A 9652-nucleotide genomic window follows, 5' to 3' on the forward strand; every position below is an offset into this window, starting at 1 on the left:
AGCCCCAGACCCCCTCTCATACAAAGAATAGACATCACAAACAGCCAAAATACCAGGAACAGAAGAAACAACCAACGTAGTGTCATCAGCGTACGCAGAAATAACAGGCAGAGAAGACGAAGAACCAGGAGAGACAAACCAGAAATTAAACCACTAGAACGAATATTACATGCAAGTACCTCGGCAACCAAAACGTAAAGGAGGGGAGACAGGGGACACCCCTGCCTCACCCCACGAGATAAACTAAAAGAATTAGAAATATAACCATTAACATTTACACAACTACTCACATTATTGTAAAATAATTAACCCACCCAACAAAAGACTGCCCAAAACCCATGGCATATAGAGTAGAACGAAGGAACGTCCAATCAACCCTGTCGAATGCCTTTTCTTGGTCAAGAGAAAGAAGAGCAGCAGGAACACCAGAAGAAGAGCAAAAATCAACAACATCACGAAGAAAAGCGACATTTTCACCAATAAACGGCCAGGAACACCACAAGACTGATCTTATCAACAACCAAATGAATAACCTTAAGAAGACGAGCAGCAATAGAACGAGAAGCAATTTTATAATCGACATTCAACAGGGAGATTGGACGCCAGTTTTTAGGGTCAAGACGATCCCCTTTCTTAAACGATAAAGTAATGATACCTCGGCGCTGAGAGTGAGACAAACAGCCCAAACCAAAAGCAGAATTCAAAACACAAACCAAATCCAAACCCAAAACATGCCAGAATTTTAAATAGAATTCCATGGGAAGGCCATCACAACCAGGAGCTTTACCACGGGCCATGCCCTGAAGAGCTGCAAAACACTCCTCCTGGCTGAGAAGACCTTCGCACACCTCACTATCATTATACGGAAGAACTGAAGAAATGTTAGAAAGAAGCTCAGCACGAGCATTGGAGTCACAAGGAGCAGCAGAGAAAAGATCCGAATAGAAAGAACGAAAAACATCACACAACCCATCCTTGTCCGTAACCAAAGTACCATCACTAGCTCTCAGCGCCGAGATATTACGGTCAGTGCCGTTTTTCTTTTCGAGCCGGAAGAAGTAAGCAGAGGAGGACTCACCCTCCTCCACCCACCTCGACCGGGCACGAACTTGAGCACCACGAGCAACTTCAACATCCAAAGCACGGAGACGAGACAGAGTAGAAAGATACGCAGGAAGAAAAGAAAGACGACCAGAATCAATATGAACTTTTAAATGGGCAGCAAGACTAGACAAAATATTACGTTCCACTACTTTACTTTTACCACGACCTTTACAATAATTAATACTAATACGTTTAATATGGGATTTGCCACTGTCCCACCACCTAGTGAGGGAAGAAAAAGAAGACTGACGAGACTGCCAATAAGACCAGAAAGTTGAGATGAGGTCGATATAATCGGCCTCATCCAGAACAGAAAGATTGAGCTTCCACAACCCCGGACCCGGAGGAACGGAGCTGGGGAGAGCCCATGAGAAAGAAATAGCGCAATGATCAGAAAAGGGACACGGCAGAATGTCTACAGAAGACACATAAGGCACCCAAGCATACGGACAACCGATGAGGTCAATGCGCGAAGCAAGGGCCCCATCGGGCCGGAACCAGGTGAAAGCAGAATCATTTGGGTGCCTTTCACGCCAAATATCCACCACACAACAATCCAAAAACATAGCCGACAACAGAGCAGAACTTTCACGAGAGACATCAAAAGGACAAGACCCACGGCGATCCCGAACACGATCCAGGACCGTGTTGAAATCGCCGCACAAAAGAGTGGGAACAGCAGGATCAATAGAGTCAACACAACGAACCAAAAAAAAGCATCACGGTCAGGATTACGATTGGGAGCATAAATAGAAGCAACCCGAAAAACAGAACCACGAAGAGAAAAACTCAACCAAAACAAAACGACCATCAAACTCACAAACCACAGACTTACACTCCAAAACCGAACGATACAAAACAACCACACCACGAGAATGATTGGTACCAAAAGAACCAGCACACAAGTAACCAAACCGAGAAAACCAAGAAGAAGATCATCATTAGAGACGGCGTGGGTCTCCTGTAGACAAACTACCGAAGGAGAGAGATGGGACAACCACTGGAGAAACCCAAGACGCTTGTCACCATCTCTCAACCCATTAACGTTAACAGAAATAACAGTAAGAGCCATAATAAAGTAATAAAGTAGTGACAAACCCATGGCAAAAAACAAAAAGGTGGCGAGACAATGGCAAATTAACGGCGCCTAGCAGGGCTAGGCGAAGAAGGACGACGACGAGACCTATGAGGATCCGGGCTAAGAGGACTAGGAGGGGTCCTCTCGTCACCGGAACGAGACCGGGAACGAGAGGACGGACGGAGGGCCATCCCCGAGCCAGAACTACGAGAACTGACCCGAGGAGGAAGAGGAACAACAAAAGCCGAAGCAACGAGATCGTCCTTTGATGATGGGAGAGATGCCTTCAGTTTTTGCACCATAGATGCAGTCTCTTCCCTTGATACAAGAGGGGGATTCAACCCCCCCAAACCACCGCGCCCAACTTTGACCGGTATTTTCGACCGCAAAGGTCCAGAATCCACAACCGAGGCCAGAGCATCATCCCCCGAATCAACCCCAACCTCAGGCACACCCGATGACAGTAACACAGACCCCGAAAGGGGAGAAAAGGTAGGGGAGGACTCCTGCCCCTCCTCCTGAGACTCCCCGGCCTGACCGGTGGAAGCCCCCAAAACACTACCGCTGGGAGAGGGATCCAGAACCCTCTCCTCAGCCCCCCCCGACCCACTGTCCGGCAACGGCTGGCTCACCAATTCATTGAGCTCATTGTCACGTTCATCTACACACATAGACTGCGGACCCACAGCAGAGCCAGAGCACTGCGACGAGGACGCAGAGCCCACCCCCCCAGAAACAACATCCACCCCCGAGGCCGGAGCCACCAGGGAGGAAGGAACAGAGACAACATCATTATCATTATCATTTTCATTATTAACATCATTATCATTGCCATCAACATTATCGCCATCTTCACTGTCCATGTCCGTCTCCGGTCTACCCGGCACGTACCACACAGGCTTCGGACAGTTTCGGACAAAATGCCCGGCCTCATAGCATCTACGGCACTTTCCCTTTAAAGGGCAATCAGCAGCTTTATGGTTGTTGTTGCAAATGTCGCAAACAAGGGGCTGCCCCTTGTACCACACACGACAGTTGATCCCGTCAATCTTGATGTTACGTGGGATCTCGTGCTTGCGCACCATGCGCACCAAACGCGTTCCCGTAAAGACACCAGGGACATTCGCCCACTGCTGGTGCTTGACCTCCTTGACATCGCCGAAAAATTTTAGGGCCTCCCTAACCTTATCATTATTTCCCTCAAAAGGGAACAAGTATACCATGACCATTGAGACGGGGGCAGAAGAAATAACCGCACAACTGACATCTCCAAAAACTATGGACCCGGCCTCCTCATAGGTCTTCTTACGGGCAGGGTCAATAAAGGAAATACGAATGATCCCCCTGGACAGACCTGGATAGAATCAACCAGATCAGCCAGGGAGTCCGCGATGATGCCGGCAACCCCGGCATGGGAAGTCCCAGCGGGGAAGCCGGACTTTATGATTAGAGTGCGCGTATTGCGCGGAATCATTATGACAAAATAATTTAAAATCCAATTACTAGTACAGTGAAATAAGAGTAAACCTTAAGCAGCTGCTAAAGGACTAATAATAATAAAGATGTTTAACCTTATGTATCACACTAAATATCAAAAGTATCCCACTCCAAATTTTAATAATGCAGATAAACTAATATGGATAGCAAATTCACAACTAATATATATGTACAGTCACTTGCAGAAGTAACTATTTATGTATAAGTTCCAATTAATTAATTATTTCCAACACAATCCACACATATAACCTCACTAGAAAGTAAGGTATAATATGCAACAAAAATCCAAATACACAATAAGCAAATAACAACCGAAAATATTATAGCAATTAAATATCACTCAGAACACCCTTAATAAGTAGAAAACAAACAAAAAACCTCAAGAAATTTTCTTAAGGAGCCACACAGAAACCAAAGAACACACCCAAAAAGTAGAAAACCACACGAAAAACCAAAAAGGACACTTCAGTGACGGACTAAATGAAGTGCCAAAAAACGAGGGCTCAAAGAGCCCTGGAAGCGAGAAAAATGAAAAACAAAAAGACTCGGCTTACCCCGGTTACCGCAGAACGCGGAGCATTAGTCCCCGGGAGGGTCACCGAAAAAATAAAAGAAAACCAAAGAGACAAAGAAAAACTACAACAAAAACCTTACCCACACTCCAAAATATGAATAAAGAAACCACACTCCAAAATGAAAAGAAAAGGTCCAGGCCACACTCCAAAAATGAAGGTCTCCCAGCAAGAAAAAGAGCTCACTCTGCAGGGTTTGACTTTTTACGGCCAAACCCGCGTTCAGGTAAGTATGCCTTTCAGCCTCTCCGGGACCGCAAAACGCAACTTGTCTGCGCATACCATGTGGTAATGGAGGTCACGTGCTCCTCGTCCTGTCGTGTCGTGCTGTCCACTCGCTGCTATGCTAGAAGAAAAGAGAAGAGAATGTGAAGGTTGGTTGCTTGGTCACTTTTTCTGCTTTCACTTGATTATTTCTTCCCCAGAGGGAAGTGGGCCACGCTCGGAGGTAGTGCTATACCGAGGCAACCCGTGGCCGGACGAGGCAAGCCTCTTTTCCACGGCCCAGTTCCAAAAATCAGTTTAATATATGAGCTGCTCGATGAGCAGCGTATCAGATATTAAGCTGATAAGAACAGATACTACACACTTGATCTTAGCCAAAAGGCCGAGAAGCGATGCCCGTAAATGCTCACGGCGGACAAGGTGCTCCCAGTCTCATGGCCACGAGATATGGTGGTCCGATTACAATCCGTGCCAAGGAAGGAATGCCCAAAGCCAACCTGAAAGCGAGGCGCACACAACGATCGCTCTTGTACAGTGGGCAGCAGCACCAGCATTGCATGGCACTTGCGTTGACGGCAAGAGGACAAATGCACATTGTGCTTGCTCTGACCTCGTTTTCATTTTCCCTTATAACAAAGTTAATTTTCACGGCAAATTACTTGTCTACGACCATACCACAGGGAAAACACCGGTTCTCGTCCGATCACCGAAGTTAAGCCCTGTCGGGCGGGGTTAGTACTTGGATGGGAGACCGCCTGGGAATACCCCGTGTTGTAGGCTTCCCTTTTTCCTTCTGTACACTTGATTATCTCAAAAAATCTCAGTTTCTTTCAATGAAAGAACATTCCAAACCAGGTTTTTGAACACAACATGCCAACGATATGTCAAAGATGAGACATACGACAAAAACAAATTAATTCACACGAGAAAGTGGAACTTGTATTCCCAAGGGAGCGCGTGCGCGCGAGACCTTATCAATCCAACGTTTATGACATGAAACGTATCTTTTCGTGTGAGCAAAGAACAGGATACGACAAGTAAAAAATGCATGCACTGTTATGCATTAGATGGAAGTTAACCTAGCCCGGATGATATGTATACAACGAAGGCTACAACACTACAACATTGATCTTGCGAAAACGTGACTTACGTGACGTAGCGCACTTCAAAGTCTTACTGTTCCCTGCTCAACACGGACAGTACGTATTCAAAGGGCCGATAAGACACTATCCTGACCATGAAAGATTTACTTTTTATGATAACAATCCAATTAACTGATAACATAGAGAAACCACAAAGTGTTGGCCACAGAAATGTAACGCCAACTGATCTGGCGGGTCCTCAGTTACTCAATGCAAAACGGGCTCTCCAGAACGCAACATAACACAACGCAAAATAAATCTATCGCGATGGAGCAGTACAAACACACATCCACTTACGTTTTCGAAACGATGCACGAGGATAAGAGCTCGACCCGCTGGCATTTTCTTGTCTCACTCGTCTATCGATGGAAATCGATGCGGCTGAAATAACCACGTCGTCTCCCTCTCTGTACGGCCAAGAATGTGAGAAATGAAATCACTTTTTTTCAGTGCACCAAGTACGGAACATTCACCTACAATTTCAGCATTGGACTTCACAATTACAACTCACCTTCCTTAGTCCTTACACCGCCACGCATCTCCTTCCCTGCCCTGCCTGAAACGTTACCAACAAACCTTCCCATTAGCCAACTTTGCCACCGGGGTTTGGTGCGGGGACTAGCGCGAACGCAGGTCCCCACTACCAGAAATTATACGCTCGAGTTACCCACATTTGGGGTAATCGCAAGGGTCAACCCAATCGAAGTGCAATGAAAGAGCCTCACCTTGAGAGGACTGCCTCCCTGATCACAGTGCCTCCCGCGTCAGGTAAGTATGCCTTTTCAGCCTCTCCGGGACCGCAAAACGCAACTTGTCTGCGCATACCATGTGGTAATGGAGGTCACGTGCTCCTCGTCCTGTCGTGTCGTGCTGTCCACTCGCTGCTATGCTACCTAGAAAAGAGAAGAGAATGTGAAGGTTGGTTGCTTGGTCACTTTTTCTGCTTTCACTTGATTATTTCTTCCCCAGAGGGAAGTGGGCCACGCTCGGAGGTAGTGCTATACCGAGGCAACCCGTGGCCGGGACGAGGCAAGCCTCTTTTCCACGGCCCAGTTCCAAAAATCAGTTTAATATATGAGCTGCTCGATGAGCAGCGTATCAGATATTAAGCTGATAAGAACAGATACTACACTTGATCTTAGCCAAAAGGCCGAGAAGCGATGCCCGTAAATGCTCACGGCGGACAAGGTGCTCCCAGTCTCATGGCCACGAGATATGGTGGTCCGATTACAATCCGTGCCAAGGAAGGAATGCCCAAAGCCAACCTGAAAGCGAGGCGCACACAACGATCGCTCTTGTACAGTGGGCAGCAGCACCAGCATTGCATGGCACTTGCGTTGACGGCAAGAGGACAAATGCACATTGTGCTTGCTCTGACCTCGTTTTCATTTTCCCTTATAACAAAGTTAATTTTCACGGCAAATTACTTGTCTACGACCATACCACAGGGAAAACACCGGTTCTCGTCCGATCACCGAAGTTAAGCCCTGTCGGGCGGGGTTAGTACTTGGATGGGAGACCGCCTGGGAATACCCCGTGTTGTAGGCTTCCCTTTTCCTTCTGTACACTTGATTATCTCAAAAAATCTCAGTTTCTTTCAATGAAAGAACATTCCAAACCAGGTTTTTTGAACACAACATGCCAACGATATGTCAAAGATGAGACATACGACAAAAACAAATAGTTCACACGAGAAAGTGGAACTTGTATTCCCAGGGAGCGCGTGCGCGCGAGACCTTATCAATCCAACGTTTATGACATGAAACGTATCTTTTCGTGTGAGCAAAGAACAGGATACGACAAGTAAAAAATGCATGCACTGTTATGCATTAGATGGAAGTTAACCTAGCCCGGATGATATGTATACAACGAAGGCTACAACACTACAACATTGATCTTGCGAAAACGTGACTTACGTGACGTAGCGCACTTCAAAGTCTTACTGTTCCTGCTCAACACGGACAGTACGTATTCAAAGGGCCGATAAGACACTATCCTGACCATGAAAGATTACTTTTTATGATAACAATCCAATTAACTGATAACATAGAGAAACCACAAAGTGTTGGCCACAAGAAATGTAACGCCAACTGATCTGGCGGGTCCTCAGTTACTCAATGCAAAACGGGCTCTCCAGAACGCAACATAACACAACGCAAAATAAATCTATCGCGATGGAGCAGTACAAACACACATCCACTTACGTTTTCGAAACGATGCACGAGGATAAGAGCTCGACCCGCTGGCATTTTCTTGTCTCACTCGTCTATCGATGGAAATCGATGCGGCTGAAATAAACACGTCGTCTCCCTCTCTGTACGGCCAAGAATGAGAGAAATGAAATCACAGTTTTTCAGTGCACCAAGTACGGAAACATTCACCTACAATTTCAGCAGTGGACTTCACAAATACAACTCACCTTCCTTAGTCCTTACACCGCCACCGCATCTCCTTCCCTGCCCTGCCTGAAACGTTACCAACAAACCTTCCCATTAGCCAACTTTGCCACCGGGGTTTGGTGCGGGGACTAGCGCGAACGCAGGTCCCCACTACCAGAAATTATACGCTCGAGTTACCCACATTTGGGGTAATCGCAAGGGTCAACCCAATCGAAGTGCAATGAAAGAGCCTCACCTTGAGAGGACTGCCTCCCTGATCACAGTGCCTCCCGCGTCAGGTAAGTATGCCTTTTCAGCCTCTCCGGGACCGCAAAACGCAACTTGTCTGCGCATACCATGTGGTTAATGGAGTCACACGTGCTCCTCGTCCTGTCGTGTCGTGCTGTCCACTCCGCTGCTATGTCTACCTAGAAAAGAGAAGAGAATGTGAAGGTTGGTTGCTTGGTCACTTTTTCTGCTTTCACTTGATTATTTCTTCCCAGAGGGAAGTGGGCCACGCTCGGAGGTAGTGCTATACCGAGGCAACCCGTGGCCGTGACGAGGCAAGCCTCTTTTCCCACGGCCCAGTTCCAATCACCAGTCTAGTATATGAGCTGCTAGATGCGCAGCGTATCAAATATTAAGCTGATAAGAAACGATACTACACTTGATCTTAGCCAAAAGGCCGAGAAGCGATGCCCGTAAATGCTCACGGGGGACAAGGTGCTCCCAGATCATGGCCACGAGATATGGTGTTCCGATTACAATCCGTGCCAAGGAAGGAACCCAAAGCCAACCTGAAAGCGAGGCGCACACACGATCGCTCTTGTACAGTGGGCAGCAGCACCAGCATTGCATGGCACTTGCGTTGACGGCAAGAGGACAAATGCACATTGTGCTTGCTCTGGACGCTCGTTTTCATTTTCCCCTTATAGAACGAAGGTAATTTCACAGCGGCAAATTACTTGTCTACGATCCCAGTACCACAGAGGAGAAAAAACACCGTTTCTCGTCCGATCCACCGAAGTTAAGCCCTGTCGGTCGGGGTTAGTACTTGGATGGGAGACCGCTGGGAAGAACCCGTGTTGTAGGCTTCCCTTTTCCCTGTCTGGACACTTGGCTATCTCAAAAAATCTCCGTGTTCTTTCAATGAAAGCCATTCCAAACCAGGGTTTTTGAACAAAACATGCCAACGATTTATGTCAAAGAGGGACATACGACAAAAACAAAATAGGTAACACTAGGGATGAAAGTGGAACTTGTATTCCCAAGGGAGCGCGTGCGCGCGAGATCTTATCAATCACCGTTTTGGACATGGAAACGTATCTTTTCGTGTGAGCAAGAACAGGATACGAAAAGTTAAAACTGCCATGCACTGTTATGCCTTAGATGGAAGTTCACCTAGCCCGGATGCTATGTACACAACGACGGCTACAACACGGACAACATTTGATCTTGCGAAAACGTGACTTACGTGACGTAGCGCACTTCAAAGTCTTACTGTCCCGCTCAACACGGACAGTACGTATTCAAAGGGCCGATAAGACACTATCCTGACCATGAATATTTACTTTTATGATAACAATCCAATAACTGATAACATAAGAAACCACAAAGTGTTGGCCACAGAATGTAACGCCAACTGATCTGGCGGTC

At 46.9% G+C, this 9652-nt stretch overlaps 7 non-coding genes across 7 annotated transcripts; 2 read left to right on the forward strand and 5 right to left on the reverse strand.

Moving 5' to 3' along the window:
* Positions 1-4677: 4677 nt before the first annotated feature.
* On the reverse strand, positions 4678-4870 carry LOC138035085 (U2 spliceosomal RNA). The gene has a single exon (XR_011129421.1). It is a non-coding gene; the product is annotated as a U2 spliceosomal RNA (small nuclear RNA).
* A 267-nt stretch (positions 4871-5137) lies between these two features.
* Positions 5138-5256, forward strand: LOC138035053 (5S ribosomal RNA). The gene has a single exon (XR_011129391.1). It is a non-coding gene; the product is annotated as a 5S ribosomal RNA (ribosomal RNA).
* A 974-nt stretch (positions 5257-6230) lies between these two features.
* Positions 6231-6394, reverse strand: LOC138035069 (U1 spliceosomal RNA). The gene has a single exon (XR_011129406.1). It is a non-coding gene; the product is annotated as a U1 spliceosomal RNA (small nuclear RNA).
* Positions 6395-6588: 194 nt separating this feature from the next.
* On the reverse strand, positions 6589-6780 carry LOC138035079 (U2 spliceosomal RNA). Its single transcript, XR_011129416.1, has one exon. It is a non-coding gene; the product is annotated as a U2 spliceosomal RNA (small nuclear RNA).
* Positions 6781-7047: 267 nt separating this feature from the next.
* Positions 7048-7166, forward strand: LOC138035054 (5S ribosomal RNA). Its single transcript, XR_011129392.1, has one exon. It is a non-coding gene; the product is annotated as a 5S ribosomal RNA (ribosomal RNA).
* A 973-nt stretch (positions 7167-8139) lies between these two features.
* LOC138035070 (U1 spliceosomal RNA) lies at positions 8140-8303 on the reverse strand. Its single transcript, XR_011129407.1, has one exon. It is a non-coding gene; the product is annotated as a U1 spliceosomal RNA (small nuclear RNA).
* A 197-nt stretch (positions 8304-8500) lies between these two features.
* On the reverse strand, positions 8501-8693 carry LOC138035091 (U2 spliceosomal RNA). Its single transcript, XR_011129427.1, has one exon. It is a non-coding gene; the product is annotated as a U2 spliceosomal RNA (small nuclear RNA).
* Between the last annotated feature and the right edge of the window lie 959 nt (positions 8694-9652).

The sequence above is a fragment of the Montipora capricornis genome, unplaced genomic scaffold (assembly GCF_036669925.1).
Source record: "Montipora capricornis isolate CH-2021 unplaced genomic scaffold, ASM3666992v2 scaffold_251, whole genome shotgun sequence".
NCBI classification, from domain to species: Eukaryota; Metazoa; Cnidaria; class Anthozoa; order Scleractinia; family Acroporidae; genus Montipora; species Montipora capricornis.